This window comes from Kogia breviceps, chromosome X, assembly GCF_026419965.1.
Source record: "Kogia breviceps isolate mKogBre1 chromosome X, mKogBre1 haplotype 1, whole genome shotgun sequence".
Taxonomy (NCBI): domain Eukaryota; kingdom Metazoa; phylum Chordata; class Mammalia; order Artiodactyla; family Physeteridae; genus Kogia; species Kogia breviceps.
Window position 1 is genome coordinate 19,406,901 of NC_081330.1, and position 17,088 is coordinate 19,423,988.

At 51.6% G+C, this 17,088-nt stretch overlaps 1 protein-coding gene across 2 annotated transcripts in view; it reads left to right on the plus strand.

The window, feature by feature from the left end:
* The first annotated feature begins 265 nt into the window (after nt 1-265).
* Nucleotides 266-17,088, plus strand: part of ELF4 (E74 like ETS transcription factor 4) — a 40,279-nt gene continuing 23,456 nt past the window's right edge. Inside the window, exon 1 of one of the 2 annotated variants that reach the window (XM_059050951.2) lies at nt 266-585. The gene's annotated coding sequence lies outside the window, so the exon portion shown is untranslated. The remainder of the gene's footprint in view (nt 586-17,088) is intronic. The other variant, XM_067023781.1, reaches the window with a different exon arrangement.

The window sequence follows — 17,088 nt, forward strand, 5'->3', positions numbered from 1 at the left end:
TGGGAGCGCGAAGTGGGCTTCGCGGGAGTCCAGCTCTCGCGGTTCCCCGGGGGCGAGCGAGCCGGGAGGGGAAGGAGAGGCCGCGCGGGCCCCTGGCACGGCTCCCCCTGCCGTGCTGGCGACCGCGGCGGGCCGGGGGTGGAGGGGCGCTGTTTCCACCAAGACGCCTCGTCCCTCCCTCGCGCCCTCCCCCACCCCGCCCGCCCGTGGTCCCTCCCGTCGGTCCCTCCCTCCGGCTCTTCCCTCCCTCCCGCCCTGCCTCCTTCGCGCCCGCCCCAGCCGCCGCCTGCGGGGACGTGTGTGCCTCTAGTGCAATTTCCCCTTTCGCTCGGTTGTCTGAGTGCAGGTCTCCGCTGGCTCGCGCCCCCTCCCCGGGCGCCCCCGCCGCCCCCTCCCTCAGCCTGACCCTTCCTGGCGTCCACCCGGCTCCCCCCGCACTCCACCCCACCCCCCGGAGTCGTTTTATCAGGGGCGCCGCCGTCTCACCTGGTATTTGCATCTCGCCCTCCAACTTGCCATTGGCGGCGCGACGTGTGGGAGAGCCCTGCGCCTCGCCCGCCCGGACCAGCCTGCCCCGGCGCCGAGGTGAGTCACGGGCGCGGGGCCGCGGGGGCAGGCGGGCAGGGAGGAGAGGAGGGAGGGAGGGGGACGGTGGCCCCGGCGGGCGCGGGGACCGACCGGGCGCCGCGCTCAACTTCCACTTCTCCTTTCGCCGGCGCCGAGGTATCGGCGCCACTCGCCCGGCCCGGCTTCCGAGGGGAGAAAGCAGGCTGGCCGGGCTGGGGACCCGCGTCTTGGCCCTCAGAGCGGGGAGGGGACCGCGGCGATCGACCCCGGCCCCGCTACCGAGCCCCTTCGGCGGCAGGTACGTCGATGGCGCCGGTTTTCTGAGCCTTCGGGGACCTCGGAAAGTTTGCCTGAGGGCGTGATAGGGGACGCCTGGGCCCCGGAGCGTAGGGGTTGGGGGCCCAGGAAAGGGTGGGAGAGCGGCGGCGTGTTGCGTCCCGCCCTTGCCTCGCCCCACCGCGTGTGCGTTGTGGAACCCGGACTACGTATCCTGGGTTAGAAGCTGAGTCGATTTCCCGAGTCGGGGTGGGGGCCGGTTTGCCCTCTCCCCAGGCAGCCCGGGGTCCGTGACTGGGCCTATCGTGACAGCCCGCCCCAAAAGCTCGGTGCCCGAGGGCAGGAGGTTGGGCCTCACTGGCGGGGCTGCTAGATTGATCTGGCGGCCTCTAGGGCTTCTGGGACCAGGCGCCTTAGGGTAACACACTCACACACACACACTCTCTCTTTCTCTCCCTCTCTCCACACACGCACACGCACACGCGCGCGCGCACACATACACCTATGAACCTATGACTTGGATAATTGGGTCGCCAAAATCGAGACCTCTCTCGTCAGGGGCCGGAGTTTCCGTGTGAGCCGGCCGCCAGCCTTCCCGCTCCCGCGTTCCCGCTCTCCCGGGCTCTCCCGCCTCTCTGTTCCCTCCTCTGCTGCCGGCACGGGGACTCAGCAGCCGCGCAGCGCGGGGTCCCCTGCCGACAGCGCCTTGCTTTTGGAGACTGCTGAGGCGGCGGCTTTATGGATTCCCGGTCCCTCCGTCGCAGCCGAAGTCTGCCGCCCTTCCCTCACTACAGGGCCTTCCTGACCAGAGTCACCTCCTGACCCCACTGGCTCCGCGCCTCGGCCAGGTTCGCCCCGGCTGCCCACCCCCCACACACCAGCCATGGGATGTGATGGCCGTTTCATTCCTGCCCCTCATCCTTCTGCCAGAGATAGAGGCCTGTCTGGTCCTGCAGCTTCTTCTGGTTAATGTTTGGCGGTTCATTGTGGCTAATCATTTTAATTAGCCCTTAAAGTGGGGAGGATCAGTTAACCTTGAACTTCTCGATTTTGGCCTGGTGGGGCCTCATATGGGAGGAGTGCTGGGGAGGTAGGAGCGGAAGTGAGGTCACCACCCCAGGGCCGGAGCCACCACTGCTTGGCCCCAACAGCTGGTGGGCACACCCATCAGGGACTCACCCACTGCGAGCTGACCCCTGGCCTGAGTGCCAGGTTGGAGGGGGGAGGTGAAGGGATCAGATCTAACTCTCTCCTCTGGGGAGACAGGACACTTTGGCACTGAAAATGCTCAGGGTCACGTTTGCACGGCAAGAATGCAGATTCCTCCTCGCAGTGAGTTATGTAGGGTTTTACCGGTTATAAGGCACTTTCTCAACCATTAATTCAGTAGACCCACAGCACTAACAGATAACGGGGAGCTATCTTGAGTTAAGTGGAGGAATTAACTATCCTGGAGGACTTCCTATCCTGGCCAGTGTGGGGAAGAGGCTGCCTTGCAAGTGGTTGGTTGTCTCTGGGTTCAAAGCCTGGAAGGTGTGAGTTGCAGGGGTGGGGGTCGTTGAGCAGGCTCCACGTTGCCACCCTCACCCAGCCTCTAGCTGTGAGCCGAAGGAGTGGCTTGTTTGCAACTATGTCTGGCATTCCTCCCACTGCTGCACTGTTTGCTCGGTGGTTGCTCAGGAACTGGCGCCCACCCCTGGACAAACTGGAGGCCTGAAAGCAGCCCTCCCCCTGCCTTGAGCTAAGTGGTGGGACAGCAGCTTCTGTCTCCTCTGTCCTATATGGGAATCTAAAAATGAGGGTGCTGTGGTCTGTCATTCAGGGGCCTGATTAATAGGATGTCGAAAATATCCCTAGCCTGCAAAATTCAGGGCCTCCCTGAGAGGCCCAGCCAGACACAGGCTGAGGGGATTGCTTTCCCAGGGAAAGCCCTGCGCTGAAGTTTGGCCTTGGTCCTTGCGAGCCTCACCCCTCACCTCTCAACTTTTTCATTTTCCCTCCCATCCCTGGAGCCAGACTGTCTGGGTCTGTATCCCAGCTCTGTTATTTACTAACTGTGTGATCCCAGTCAATTGTGTGCCTCAGTTTCCTCATTTGTCAAATCAGACCTACCTCATAAAGTTTTGCCACGGATCAAATACATCAGTACACATAAGCTGCTTATTAGAACAGTGCACGGCACATGGTAAGCGCAAGGGAGTCTTATGGTATTGTCTTACACGGTGTCTAAAATTCAGATTCAACTCAGCGAACATTTGCTGAGAACCAGTCCCAGTACTAGGCATCAGCGAAGGGGCAGTGAGAGAAATACAGAGGTGAAGAAGACGCTGCCAGTCTTCCGGGACTGTGTGTACCTTCTGGCATGGGCCAGAGTCAGAGTGGGGAATGTGGGAGGGGGCCAGAGAGGGTGGCTAGGTCATCTATATAAATAACCATAATTCGAAGCCGGGCTCGAATCCCTACTTCAAAGCCAGTGTGGGGAGCCAGGTACCCCAGACTTGGAGGCTTCTCCTTGTCTGGGGACACTGGCTGGGCTCTGGTCAGGACGCCACCCCTGGACAGAGGCCTGCCCTGGGATTTGGGTGAATGAGAGGGAGGGGGAGACCCAATTCCTGTGTGGGCTGCAGGTGGCAAGCATTCAGTGGTGTGATTGGTTGGTTTGCAGGACAGGACGGTGTTACTTAGGGCCACCCCCAGACGCCCCAGACGCCCCTCTGCCTGCCATCCCCCCAGCACCTCCCGGAGGTCCCCCACCAAGCTTGGAAGGGCCTTGGGCAGCCTTCTCCCCTCAGGCTTGGGCCTGACCCCAATGCAGGCTTGGTTCTCTCTCCAGGATTTCTAAGCTGCAAAGAGGTTTCTGGCTTCACTGCCAATTTATTCCCTTTGTGGTTCTCAGACTGAAAACTAGTTCTGCAGGGGAGAGAGGAAACTCATCCGAGGTACCCAGAATCCCATGGGCGCTTTCCTAGGGGTCAGGGGCTTTTCTCATCAACACCAACCTGCCTGCAAATCTCTGGCCGCTGAGTCTTGCGTGGCCTGTAATAGCGGCCGCACCGCTAATGCCCTATAGCTCGGACCCCAGCGCTGGTTGCCAAGGAACTGCCGGTCGGGGTGCTTATGACAGTTCTGACCTCACAGGGGCCGCTGAGTTTCAATTGAATGGGCATTTATTAACACCTACTGTGTGCCCAACCTGTGCTAGGTGGTGTAGGGGAGATGAGCGAAGGGGGTGGGGTGGGAGAGGTGACTGAGACACTGAGACAAGCAGACGCGAGGACAAGCAGCCAGGCCAGCGGCCGCCCAGGTGCTAATTGTGCTCCTTGGAGCAGGGGCCAGAGGCGGCCGGGGCTCTGAGGTCAGCAGCAGTCGGCGGAGGGAGGGAAGGCTTTGTGAGGGCCTCGGCTCTGAGCTAGACCTTGAAGGGGGCAGGGTGGCGCGGGGGAGATTGGGCTAGGCAGAAAAGGGAGAGAAGACGCCTTTCTCTCTCTTCCCTGGCCACAGGCTGACCTTCAAAGCCTCGATAATTGTTTGGCGAATGCATGTCACATAAAAGACCGGGTCAGCCCGTGTGGGTGGCTCGGTGCAAACCCCAGTCTCCATCCCGGGAGATGCAAAGTGGATGGCCCAGGTGGGGAGCCCAGCGCCCCCAGGACGGATTGATAAGACACAAAGGTTGGCCAGGCTTTTCCCGCCCCACAAGCTGAGGGGATTTCATGTTGATCTCCCGCCTCCCCCGTCCCCTCCACTGCCCATGCAGAGGCCCTGGAGGGGAGAGAGGGGGAAAGAGAGGCAGCGGGCACCGAAGGGACAGGAAAACTGCCCCGCCACGGGTGTTCACTGCAGGGACGGGCTGCTTGAGTCCCATCTTTCCCCAGGGTCCTGGGGTTGCTCTGGAAGCCCAGAGGTTCAGATAGAGGATAGAGATTTTCATTTTCTCAGCCAGCCGAGAACTAAAATGTCCCACATGTTTCTGTCCAGACCCCCTGGGGAAGGGCGAGGACTAGCCATGTATTTGTTCTGCGACTTTTGCATCTCCCATGCCTGGATGTGGAGGGGTACTTGGTCCTTGTTGGATTTAATTGGATAAAAACACCTGGACACACACATACCGCCCCCGCCATGCATCAGTTTTCCTCTCTCACTGCCCTCTTGCCCTACACCCTCCCCAGCACATTGCAAAACCACAGAGACACACCAGAGTGCCCTGACTTCTCGGCCCGGGAAATTGTGTCCTAACGTGAGTTCCTTGGCAAAGAGACCCCTCCCAGCCTTCTCCTGAGGTGATGAGGAGGCTCAGGCAGAGCAGGGAGGGGTGTTTCATGCGGGAGGATCTGCGAGGGAAAGTGCCAGAACATTTCTCAGCGAAACCAACAAGAAGCAAGAGGTTAAACAGCTTGCCCACATTGAGGAAACTTTGCCCTAGGTTCCCATCTTATCGAGGGACCATTTTCTTGTCCCAGTGCTGCCACTTCCCACTTCGCATTCCACCTGCCCTTCCCGAAGCTCCCTTCCTCTTCCAGTCTAACCCAGTATTCTTCTCGAGACGGGTACTGTCCAGAGGAGGAAGAGCACAGGCTCTCTGCATTCATATCCCTGACCTATCACTTACTGGCTGTGTGACTATGGACTAGTCACATAACCACTCTGAGTCTCAGAACCCACTTCCCAGGGTTTGAGTGAGGATTGAATGAGATAATGCCTGTAAAGCAGTCAGCATGGTGCCTGGCACATGGTAACCACCCAGTAAGTGTTAGCTGCTATTATTCTGTGGCTCTTACTATTATTGTTGTTGTTGTTCTTATCATTTCCTCCTCCCACACCCTTGACTTTGCCAGGCTCCAGGGATCAACTGCTTCTCTGGCAGGGCTGGCAGGGCACGCGATGCCCATTCATAAAACCAACAGGGAGATTTTCCACATCTTTCTGCTAACTTTTTGTTAACTCTGCTGTCACACAGGATAAGGAAGAGATGTGGAAGAAGATTGTGTGTGTGTGTGTGTGTGTGTGTGTGTGTGTGTTAAAATCTTTCTGAGTGGCAGGCAGTGCTGTAGTGAAGAGTAAAAATCAAGTCTTTAACATTTTTATTAACATTGCCATCTTTATCTCTTCACCACTTCATCTCAAGGTTCATTCTCTGTAGGAATACGAGTGAGTTAGTTCCTTTGAGAGAAGGCTTCATGTTCCATCCCTGGCAAGTATTTAGCAATCATCAGTTTGTTGTTATTACCCTACTGAGTGTAGAATTCTGGGAGCCGACCAGCCAACCACTGCTCACTTTCTGCCTCCTTTCACTCATGCCCAGAGGCCTTGGGTTGGGGCTAGGACACCACTGCCTTTGCCCAGAAGAGTTCCTGGGGGGCTGGGGGCCACTCCCATTCCAAAGGCCTCCCAGAAAGTAACTTGGAGGTTCCATCTGCTAGCAAGTGGATTTTGTTTGCTTGAGAAGCCTGTGACCACCCACAAGGGCAGGAGGCCCTGGACCACCCTTGGACCACCCCTGAGCCACTTCACTCAGTCCCTTGGTCCCCACCCATAGGCCTTGGGGGATGGGATGGGATGGGGGATGGGAGAGTGGGCAATTAGTCTTAACCTCCCCAAATTCCTGATGACCTGATAACAAGGAGATACTTAAGACATAGATTTAGGAGATAATCTGTCTTTTTCCCATAATGCCCCCAGAGGATAAGAGAGGCTAGTTCAGCTCTGCTGATTCTGTGAGAATCCATGCACAGAAAACACCTGTCTCATTAGGTGACCACTTTCTTGGCGCCACCCTGATCCTAAAAAAAAAAAAAAAAAAAAAAACACAGCAGGCCCAGGCCCCTGCTCTGAAGAATCTGAACCCAATTCTGGAGCTCTAGTAATACACATGCACTTAGCCTCACAGCGGGCGGGAGCTGAAGTGCCAACCAGCCTGTGGCACTTAAGGTTTGTAGATTAGGTGATGGTGGGTTCGAGGAGGGCTTACCTAGAGGAAGATCATTCTTCTCCCTCATTAACTCAATTGGGGAAGGTCTCCTGGAAGTGAGAGGGCGGATGGCCTTTCAAAAGAGGAAAGAGAGCACATTGGCTGTGCTCTAGGGGCCTTCCAGGCTCTGTGGGACAATAACATCGGCAGGAGCATGAGCAAAAGATAAAACAACAAAACACATTCGAGTCAGCACACTCAGTAAGTTCCGGGCTTCAGAATTTGTCTCCACTGGTGGCATCAAGGAATGTGTTTTCTAGGAGAGCATGCATGTTCTTGCCTCTTTTGTCTTCACTGCTCTCGTATAGTGATACTATTGCATAGTTAAATTACGCAGTAATATTACTTGCTAAAATTACATAGTAGATGCTGCTGCTGTTATTTTACCCAACCTGGGGAGCTTTTTCTTTCTTCTTATTTGAAAGTTTTATTGAGGCAATATTGACATACAACGAACTGCACATATTTAAAGTGTTCAATTTGATAATATTTGACATATGTATATACTCGTGAAACTAGTCACCCCCGAAAGTTTCCTTGTGCCCCTTGGCGATCCCTCCTTCTCATCCTGAGCAACCACTTATCTGCTTTCTGTGACTGTCAGTTAGTATTCATTTTTTTATTGAAATGTACAAATCTTCATTGACTTATGATGAGGTTACATCCTGATAAACCCATCGGAAGTTGAAACTATCTTAAGTTGAAAATACATCAATTACACCTAACCTACTGAGCACCATAGCTTAGCCTAGCCTACCTTAAACATGCTCAGAACACTTACATTAGCATACAGTTGGACAAAATCATCTAACACAAAGTCTATTTTATGATAAAGTGTTGCATATCTCATGTAATTTATTGAATAATGTACTGAAAGTGAAAAACAGAATGGTTGTCTGCATACAGAATGGTTGTAAGTCTATCGGTTGTTTACCCTCGTGATTGCATGGCTGACTGGGCGATGTGGTGGCTGCCACTGCCCAGCATCACGTATCGCTAGCCCGGGAAAAGATCAAAGTTCAAAATTTGAAGTACAGTTTCTACTGAATGTGTATCGTTTTCACACCGTCGTAAAGTTGGAAACTCATAAGTTGAACCATCATTAAGTTGGGGACCACCTGTATTTGACATATAACATTGTGTAAAGTTAAGGTGTGCACCATGGTAATTTGATATGTTTATATATTGTAATGTGGTTGCCATTGTAGTGATAATTAGCACCTCTATCATGTTGCATAATTATCCTTTCTATTTAGTGATTGGAATAATTAAGTTCTAGTCTCTTAGCAAGTTTGATGGTTGTTAATACAATATTGTTGTCTACATTCCCTACACTGTGCATTAGAGTTCTAGGGCTTATTCACTACTCATTGTAATAGTTTGCATTTTCTAGAGTTTTATATACGTGGAATCATATAGGATGTACTCTCTCCTTGTATGGCTTCTTTCATTCAGCATATTTATTTTAAGATCCATCCATGTTGTTTTATATATCAGTATTTCACTCCTTTTTATTGCTAAGTAGAATTCCGTTGAATGGATATATCATATATTGTTGATCTATTCATCGCTTGGGGGACATCTGGTGGTTTTGATTTTTTCTACTTTTTGGCTATTACAAAAAAAGCTGCAGTGAGCATCTTTGTACAAATCTTTCTATAACTATATGTGTCTTTTTCTATTGGTCAAATACCTAGGAGTGGAATGGCTGGATCATTCAGTAGTTGTAGGTTCAACTTTTTAAGAAACTGTCAATCTGTTTTCCAAAGTCATTGTACCATTTTACATTCCCACCAGCTGTATGTTAGAGTTTCAGTTGCTCCACATCCTTGTCAACACTTGGTGTGGGCAGTCTTAAAATTTTAGCCATTCTAATGGGTGTGCAGTGGTATCTCACTGTGGTTTTAATTTGTATTGCCCTAATGACTGATGAATTGAACATCTTTTCATGTACTTATTTGTCACCAATATATCTACTTTGGTGAGGTGTCTGTTCAAATCTTTGGCCCATTTTTAAAATGACTTGTTTGTTTTCTTGTAGTTGAGTTTTGAGAATTCTTTATATATTCTAGATGTAAGACCTTTATCAGATACATGCTTTGCAAAGATTTTGTCTGAGTATGTGCGTTATTGTTTTATTAGTTTAGACATGCCTTCAGAGTCATAGTGTCTTTTTTTTTAAGGATATTACTACTACATTTATTTATTTATTTGTTTGTTTACTTTTGGCTGCATTGGGTGTTCGTTGCCGCGGGCTTTCTCTAGTTGTGATGAGCGGGGGCTACTCTCCGTTGCGGTGCACGGGCTTCTCATTGTGGTAGCTTCTCTTGTTGCGGAGCACGGGCTCTAGGCGCACAGGCTTCAGTAGCTGTGGCACATTGGCTCTAGAGCACAGGCTCAGTAGTTGTGGCTCACGGGCTTAGTTGCTCCACGGCATGTGGTATCTTCCCAGACCAGGGCTCAAACCCGTGTCCCCTGCATTGGCAGGTGGATTCTTAACCACTGCGCCACCAGGGAGGTCCCATAGTGTCTTTTGAAGAGCAGAAGTTTTCAATTTCGTTGAATTCTAACCAATCAGTTTTTACTTTTATGGATCCTGCTTTTGGTGTTGTATCTTAGAATGCTTCACCTAGCCTCAGGTCACAGATATTTTGTCTAATGGTTTCTTTTAGAAGTTTTGTAGTTTTAGGTTTTACATTTTGGTCTGCAATCAATTTCAAGTTAATTTTTCTCTATGATGAGTGGTCCAAATCCAAATTCATTTTTTTCTTTTTACATATGGATATCCAGTTATTCCAGCACCACTTGTTGAAAAAGTTATCGTTAGTCTGTTACAGTTGTCCTTATATATAGGTTTTTTCCTGGACTCTATATTCTGTTCTGTTGATTGATCTATTTGTTTATCTTTATGCTAATACCAATTGTTTTGATTACTGTGGCTTTATAATCATTCTTAAAATCAGGTAGTATTAGCCCTCCAACTTTGTTCTTTCTTTCTTTTTTTTTTTTTTTTTTGCGGTACTTGGGCCTCTCACTGTTGTGGCCTCTCCCGTTGAGGAGCACAGGCTCAGCGGCCATGGCTCACGGGCTCAGCCGCTCCGCGGCATGTGGGATCCTCCCGGACCGGGGCATGAACCCGTGTCCCCTGCATTGGCAGGCGGACTCTCAACCACTGCGCCACCAGGGAAGCCCCAACTTTGTTCTTTATCAAAGTTGTTCTTGCCTATTTTAAGTCGTTTGCAATTCCATGTAAATTTTAGAATCAGACTGTCAGTATGATTTTTTAATTGACATATAGTTGATTTACAAATTTACAATGATTTACAATATCAAACTATTTACAATAGTTTCAGGTGTACAACATAGTGATTCACAATTTTTAAAGGTTATACCCTATTTAGAGTTATTATAAAATGTTGGCTATATTCCCTGTGCTGTACAATATATCCTTATGGCTTATTTATAATATCATCTTTTTTTAATACTTGCATTTATTCTATTTACATTAACTGTTATAGCAGATATGTTTGGCTGTGCTTTTGTGATCTTATTTGATAATCATGGATGACCCTAATGTTACTGTCATTTTAGAAGATGCTTAATCTCTTCATTGATATTCTTTTTAAAAAAATTTTGTGTGTGTGTGTGGTGTGTGCTGTACGCGGGCCTCTCACTCTTGCGGCCTTTCCCGTTGCGGAGCGCAGGCTCCGGACGCGCAGGCTCAGCGGCCATGGCTCACGGGCCCAACTGCTCCGCGGCATGTGGGATCTTCCCGGACCGGGGCACGAACCCGCATCCTCTGCATCGGCAGGCGGACTCTCAACCACTGCGCCACCAGGGAAGCCCCCTTTTTTAAAAATTTATTTATTTTTGGCTGTGTTGGGTCTTCATTGCTGCGCACAGGCTTTCTCTAATTGTGGCGAGCGGGGGCTACTCTTCATTGCAGTATGCAGGCTTATCATTGCAGTGACTTCTCTTGTTGTGGAGCACAGGCTCTAAGTGCACGGGCTCAGTAGTTGTGGCCCATGGGCTTAGTTGCTCCGCGGCATGTGGGATCTTCCCGGAACAAGGGTTGAACCCCTGTTCCCTGCATTGGCAGACGGATTCATTTATCTATTTATGGCTGTGTTGGGTCTTCGTTTCTGTGTGAGGGCTTTCTCTAGTTGTGGCAAGCGGGGGCCACCCTTCATCGTGGTGCACGGGCCTCTCTTGTTGCGGAGCACAGGCTCCAGACACGCAGGCTCAGTAATTGTGGCTCACGGGCCCAGTTGCTCCACAGCATGTGGGATCTTCCTGGACCAGGGCTTGAACCCATGTCCTCTGCATTGGCAGGCAGATTCTCAACCACTGCACCACCAGGGAAGCCCCTCTTTTTTTTAAACTCATTCTTTTTTAAAAATATTTATTTATTTATTTTTGGCCGTCTCGGGTCTTGGTTGCAGCATGCGGGATCTTCGTTGTGGCACGCTGGCTTCTCTGTAGCTGTGGCTCACGGGCTCAGAGCACATGGGCTGCGTAGTTTGTGGCACACTGGCTCTCTAGTTGAGGTATGTGGGTTCAGTAGTTTCGGCACGTGGACTTAGTTGCCCGGCGACATGTGGGATCTTAGTTCCCCAACCAGGAATCAAACCCATGTCCCCTGCATTGGAAGGCGGATTCTTAACCACTGGACTACCAGGGGAGTCCCTCATTGATATTCTTCAGTAAAGAGTTTCTTGACTTTACTATGTGCTTGCAAAGTAGAACTATTTATTATTTGCCCTTTGTTTATAACCCATTTTTGGTGCAGGGTTCCATGATTATCTGCTCCATACATCATTTTCTAGATGACAGTCATATCCCTTTTCAACCTTGTCTATCTAGCCAACAAAAGACCTCTTTAAAAAAAAAAGTCATCCTCACACCGCATTCTCTTGAAGCAGTTTAGCTCTTAGAACTGATCCAGCGTCATGAAGTCTTTCCCAAGGGTCCAGTGATCAGACCAGCACCCAATATTCACCAGGTAGAAACACTGTGGTTTTGTACAAAGAGAGAATGCTTTGATGATGACCCGATTGATCATCAACCGCCTTCTTGATGCTGTTTGGAATAAGTGACTCTAGCTGGTATGTGTTTCCCTTAGTAGAGGCCTGGAGCCAGAGAAGATGAGTAATGTTTGAGCCTGGAGACCTTTGCCCCCTAATTCTATCCCTATCCCCACCCCTAGACTGTAGCCCTCAGAGCTGTCAGGATTCGGGGTCTCTTTTCTAGAGATCTCACTTGGGCTGAGAATTTACGTGGACTTAGTTCATGAATGCCCAGACCTGTGTTTGTTAGAGTCAGGAGAAGATTACATAGACCTTGATCCCATGGATTTTACCACCTGTTGGGGAAATAAGACGTACACATGAAATAAAGAGCAATTCAAGTTTGCGTGGGATTAAGAGATCTTGTGGTCAAATTTAAGGGCTATGGGAGTTTAGAAGGGGGCTCCATTGGTGTGGACTCTCATTATCAGGGCACAACCAGCTCCATGGATCTGGGGAACTTGGTTGGGACCTTGCTGGATGGGCACTATTTGATTAACCAAAACGGAGCAGCAAGGGCCTGGCAGGCCTGAGAAACTCCGTGAATGAGCCTGGAATGTTCCCTCAGGGGACCATGAGGAGACCACTGGGCTTGAAGCCCAGGCTTGAGTTGGGAAATCATGGGAAACAAGGCTGAGTAGGTAGGGTGGGGTCAGACTGTGAAAGACCTTTGGAAAGCAAGCAGATGAGTTTGGAGTGTAAAGCTCTGCCGAGTACGGCTGGTGTGGCCACAGCCATAGATGTACATGTGTGCCCTGGAGTAGGAGCAGGCGCCAGCTCAGAGGCTGGGGGAGGGGCTAGGCAGAGGCAGGGCCCTGACTGGGACTTACTGTTCCTCCTGCCCAGTCAACTGGGCTTTCTGCTGCACCAGGCCTGGTTAGCTTTTCAAAGACTTTCACATCCCCTCTCTACAGCTTCCCAACGGAGACCACAGGCGTGGGGAGTAGATGGGGAAGGCCGGCGCGCGCTCCAGGACTAATGTTGTCAGCAAGAAACACTCCCTGGCTCACTGGCACCCCTATTAACCCCGGAGCCACTCCTTAGGTTAAAGCAGGGTAGCTCCGGATGGCCTTTTAAAATGAAAATGTGCTGAGGAGAGAGGTGACACATTAACCCAGTATCACCCATTAACACGTTAACACTAAATGGTTTATGATTTTTCTGAGTGGTGGGAAGTTATTCCTGGGGAGGTGGGGTGGCCTGCGGAGCCCTGACTGCTCCTAGGGTCAGTAAGCTTGTGAGAAGCTCTGAGTAGCATGAAATCTCTGATGGAGGGGGGCGGGGGAAGCCCGAGGCTGTGAGAGCCATGTGACATGGCATGCCTGTGGTTACATAGCCCATTAATGGCAAAATTGCCTGAGCAGAGTTTTTCCAAACTTTCCCACCCAAGCGCCCCAAACGATTGAATTGTATCTTGGAGACCTAGAAAGACACAGCGGCATAAAATGTCTTTGAAGTATGGCATTTTATCTGTAGTGTCAATGCCGCAATCTACTGCCTGAGCATATTTTAATTGATTTCTCAGTGAACAAAATGGAAGCCCCTGGAAGACGAGCAGGTTTGGACTGTGGCTTTGATTCCTGCTCTGGGGATTGGTCAGCTTTAGCAAGCAAGCCCTGTCCCTGTGGGACCCGCCTCGGAACAGGTCAGAACGTGAACTTTCAAGGTTTTAGCCCAAAGTGCTGGAAGGGAAACTCCATCACCTCCTGCATGTTTATTTGCCCACTGTCCGCATCCCTGTCCCTTTCCTTAGTTCAAACTCATTTGATGGAAAAATCTAAGCTGTTGTGCTCTGAGGGGACGTCATCGAACTTGCTCAGTGGTTGGCTCTGGCCTCATCCTAGCCTTTGGGTGGGTGACCGGATCCCAAGGTGCGATGGAGACAGCGTGGGACCCAGGAAGCTCTGAGGTCTGGGCTCTGAAGGCTGTGCCCACGGATTCCCCAGCCTTCCCTCTCCACCACACTCAGTCTGCAGCCCCTCATTCCACCCCACCTGTAGCGTGAAGTGTTTACAATACTCTGCAGTTAAAAAAAAAAAAAAACAACCAACTGTCTGTACACTCGGAGTCTTTCCAGCCTACTGCTGCGCCCCCAGCCCCCCCGCTCACCTCTTGGTGGCTGAGAACAGAAGAGCCGTCGAGGCTCTCCAGGCTAAAGTTAGCCTCCTCAGCAGCCCGAGCACCTCATTTCTGTCCCCAGAGCCTGCAGATAGAGACAGTGACAATGTAGAAAGAGGGCATATCCTCCCCCAGCTTGGACATGGTGGATGACGTGCTATGAATATTCAGCTCTCACTCTGGCAGGCAGCAAGCCCTCATCCACACCCCCTGCCTGCTGGGGGTGTAGGGGTGCCTGCCTGGAGTGACGAAACCACAGCAGGTAGGGCCCTGGGCAGGCTGGCTGTGCTGGGCGGGGCAGGGCAGCCGACTGGGTGAGGCCCAGATTCCCCAGGCTGATAAGGCAGCCTGTAAACACCAGCAAGGGGAGGGGGCAGAGGGCAGGCAACCAGATGGCAGGAGAAGGGGGAAACCGGAGCCCAGGCCTAGCTGCAGGAAGTGGGGCTTGATGTGGAAACATCCTGTCCAGTGGGGACTAGACTGGTGGCCATCAGCAATCATTCCCTCCACCACAGAGGCAAGCTCAGCACGCGGTGGGGCTGCCTAGGGGCCAGGCCGAGAACCTGGTTCCTGACATCTCCAAAGGACATGATCAATGGGTCTCTATTATGGGTTATTCTACCACCTAGCACTGCTGGTGGGCAGGCGTGGTGGGGGGGAGTGAAGTCAGGACCAGCTCCCCACCCCCCCCGCATAGAGAAACTCAGCAGTGGATCCTCTGAGAGCATCTGACTCTCACGGGAAAGTCCTGGTCGTCACTCTGCATGAGGAGCATCAGTTGGACCACCGAATCGTGTCCAGGCCCCTGCAGCGCTCCAAGAAGAACCCCGTGTCCGACATGCCAGTCTCTTCCATCCTGCAGGGCTTTATAATGAGAACTGCAGACGGTCAGAGCTGGTGGAGCCTTTTGCAAAGGATCCCCAGACTCATCCACTTCACTTAGCAGATGGGGCCGCTGGGTCTCAGAGATGGGCAGGGACTTGGCCATGCTCATGGAGTCTGGCCTGAGCTGTTCTACGAACTTGCCCGTGGCCTAGAGTGAGCCCTCTCTGGGCCACTTTTTTTTTTTTTTTTTTAAGTAACAGCTTTATTAGATATAATTCAATACCATGCAATTCACCCAATTAAAGTATATAATTCAATGCCTTTTTGTATACTCACAGAGTTGTATGTCCTTCACCACAACCCATTTTAGAAAATTTTTATCGCCCCATAAAGAAACTCTATACCCATTAGCAGTCACTCCCCATTTTCCCCCCAACCTCCGAGCCTCAATTTTGAAGAGACACTTGCTATAGGAGTGTTTTGAGGGGAAAAAAACCCCAGCAATGTTGTTTAGGCAGATGGGCTAACCCAGCTTACCAGGAACTTAGATACAAATAGGCCCGACCACAGAGAAGAATAGGGTGGGCCCAGCGACAGGCCCTTGGCCACAGACCTGGCACCTATGAGGTGTTCAGGGCTGACTTTCCATAAATATTTGAAAAAACATGTGAACCAACACCCTGCGATAAGAACCCAGACTTAAATTATGTGTAAGGCGAGAGCGAGTGTATATTTATGGGGCAGGGACCATGCCTAAGCCACTCCAGGTCTGGAGCCAGCAACACTCTGGAAACAGTAGTCTCCCGAGGTACCGGAATAGAGTCAGGCTCCTTCATCAACAGAGCCGGAAGCCGTGTACTCCACAATACCTTTCCTCCACAGCTGGCCACAGGGGCTCAGCTCGTCACCATTTTGGTGCGTCTTTGTCCAGAAAGTTAGGTTTCACCTATCAGATGGAGCTTGGAGGCGGCTGGGACACAGGCTTGGGAAGCTTCTGTTGAATGACGTCATAGGGGCTCCGAGCCTTCAGCGTTGGGTGTTGTGAGCAACCTCCGAGCTAGGAATCTGAGCAGATGGTCGCCAGCATGGAGCAGTGGGAAAAAGCACAGACTTTGAGGTCACACAGGCCTGGGTTTGAGTTCTGCCTCCATCCTTGACAGGCCGTGTGACCTTGGTCCTGTTACCTAATCTTTCCTAAGCCTCACTTCTCCTGTTTGTAAAATGGAACTATTAAAACAGGATTATTGCCAAAAGAGATGTAACTGAAAACAAAGTTCAAAGAGCGTACTAGTTGGAAATAAACCTGGGTTCAAACCCGGGCTCTGCCACTGACTAGCTACTTCGTCTGGGATGCTGTAAGAATGGAAGGAGATAGCCCGAAGGCAAGTGTCTGGCGCGACACCAACCCCGCAGCTTGTACCCAATAAATGTAAATCCGTGCCATCTTCCCTATGCTCCACCCTGTCACCCTCCAATTTTTACTGTTCGGTCCCCTTCCCCAGAAGCAGAGGGAGCAGGCTGCCGTGATATCAGAGGGCACAAAAGAAAATCTTGCCCGCTTTAAACGAGTACCCATGCCACTCTGTCCCTCCTGCAGCATGTCCACGGCTGAGGCCACCGTGGCTACACCCGCCATCCCGGGTCCAGCACTAGCTCAGATCGGTGCCAACCCCACAAGTGCTTGCCCTGAGCTGGCACCGGTCTCAAGCGCTTCCACCCGCTCCGCCCAGTCAGGTGTGCTTTCCAAACACGTGCCACCAGCTTTGAGTTGGGCTTGTAACCAAACCCTGGCGCTGGGTTTGCGCTGCAGATGTAGGGAGGGGCTGGCAGGAGCCCAGGTGCACATCCAGATGTTGTCTCTGAGGCTTCCTTGGCATCCTCCATACCAGCTGTGAAGCAGTATTTACTCCAACTTGCAGGGTGGGGCGGGCACGCCCCTCAGGGGTGTTGGGGCTCTATCGCAGGGGCACTGGGTCTTTGGGGCTCTGGAGGCATGGAGGGAGAGGGGAGAGGGCGAAGCCGGACTGTTCTCTTGGCAGGAGGCCTGGCTGGTCAGGGCTCTTGGCCAAAAGCACAAGAAGATGACCTCTCAGAGCCAGGAGAGGTATCAAGACCATCTTCCCATCCATTTTCGTTGGCCCATTCAGAACCATCATTTCTAGCGGTCCCCTTACCCTTAGCTTCGCTCACTGCTACTTGAACCTCATGGAACAATATTACCACAGGGGGCCAAGGTGGTTGTGTCTATCCACTATTAGGCCCCCATCC